This window comes from Tamandua tetradactyla, chromosome 14 (assembly GCF_023851605.1).
Source record: "Tamandua tetradactyla isolate mTamTet1 chromosome 14, mTamTet1.pri, whole genome shotgun sequence".
In the NCBI taxonomy this organism is placed as follows: Eukaryota; Metazoa; Chordata; class Mammalia; order Pilosa; family Myrmecophagidae; genus Tamandua; species Tamandua tetradactyla.
The window spans coordinates 36,819,328-36,821,416 of NC_135340.1; positions in this window are offsets into that span (position 1 = coordinate 36,819,328).

Below are 2,089 nucleotides of genomic sequence, written 5' to 3' on the forward strand. Positions count from 1 at the left end.
GAGAAAAAGAAAGGGAAAAAAGATTGTGGTGTCACCTGAAAACTACTTTCAGTCCACTTGTCCAGGTAAAATAATCTGGATGGGAATCCAAGGACACCCAATTTCACTAAATAACTTTAACCTAGTTCATGTACTTAAGATGATGAATTAATATTGAAATTCAGAACAAACCCCTTAATTCAGTTTCAGTTTCTTTAGATATTTTATAACGATCTTAGAGCTTCAGAGGACCCTCTTCCATAGGGAATAGAAAAACCAAATCTTTAGATCATCACCATCAAAATATATGGACCATAGTAATAAATGCTTTGATATGATAGTTCTGATGCAAAGGCAGTACGTAACTAATCATAGCTCAAATCAACAATTACATGGAATTCATTAGTTGCTAAATGTATGATTAAATTATCCAAAAGGATTTAGAAAGAGGTGAATATAGTTGTCACCTAGACTCAGATTCTAACCTCATGGGCTCTGAACAGAATTTGTTTCACACCAAGTTTATCAGCATCTTGTCATGAAAGCTGAGAAAATTCCTATGGCTTGAAATACTGCAATTTTCTGACAATATTATACAAAGAAAAAATAATTTAAAAAGGAAAGTTACAGACATAAGCAATATATGTCTCTGACTATTAGTGATGAGTGAATTTTTAATTAAAGCTTCAGCAGTCACTGATTAACTTATACAAATAAAATGATACAATCACTAGGTACATTAAGAATTCTTCTCAAACTGTGATTTGAAAATGTATTGCGTGTTCCCCTTCACTATTTAAATTTCTCTACCTTGGCTGTTTCATTTCTTTTGTGTATCATGTTCCTTATCTTTAGACATCTCAAAGGTGGGTGCCAAGAAGAAGGGACAATGAAAACCATTACTTCACTAAGAGCACCATTTTCCCCTTTCATTACAATGAAACTCAGAAGTATACATTGAGGATAGGGATAAAAAGTTTTCCTAAAGAAAGTAGGTAAAATATATATTTACTTTGGGAAAGGAGGCATGCAATTATAGTCTCAAAATTCACAAATAAACATATCCTCCATAGTAGGTGTGATTAATTAATTTTTAAAACAATTCCTGGTGTTATACATGATTACCATCAACAGAGTTATGTTCTCTGAGACATGAGCAATTTGATCTTTATCTTGCAGCTTAAATTCTTACCATCACAAACCTTACAAAGGTAACCTTTTAATAACTTTTCTGTTTGTTTTGGATTAAGTGACATAGAAGATAACTAATAGCAAAGACCAAATTTCAACTGTATGCTAGAGAGGAATTTTCTAAAATATAATAAATATTCCTAGACCAACAGTTTACCCAAAAAAGGAATCATACATCTTCTAAAATTGTTAATATAATCACAGAATTAATAACTAACTATATTATTCTATCAATATTTGCCTGATATTTAGGAAATGAATAGAAAACCATGGACTTTTTAATTAATCAAATTGGTCTGAAATATCTCTTTATTATTGATTCATAATGTGACCATGAGCCAAACTATTTTTGGTTTCCTTTCTTCATTTGTAAAAATGGGAAAACTCAATCTAAAGCTTTTTTGTAAGTAAGCACTTACAAATTCTATTTCTTTTTGTTGTCGCCATTCATTTAAATGAATTTTAATTAAATTTATCTATAAAATTATTGGCAATAAACACTAAATAGATGATGAGCTACCTTCTGTATCCAAATATATGTAGCGTCTAAATGCTGTCTTAGTTCTGTATTTTTACCTCTATCATTTTACAAGAGTGGGACCATTTAATCAGGATAGCTGGAAGCTGCTAATAATAAGTAACCTCAATGAACTATGATATCCCAAAGCATACCCAAGAGCACCTCCTAGGCAGTGCATTACATTGGTGTGCAAACTATTGCTAAACAGGCTACAGAGATTCAAGTCCTATGAATTTTCTTTTATAAAGGTCAGAAGCTAAAGAAGCCATTCTTAACTACCAGCATAAAAGCTATGTATGATACATGTTCATACGAATATATTTTTAAATTATCTAAAGATGAGAATCAAAGAGAACGTGAAAGACTAACTAAACAAATTTTCTCTAAGATCAGATCTAT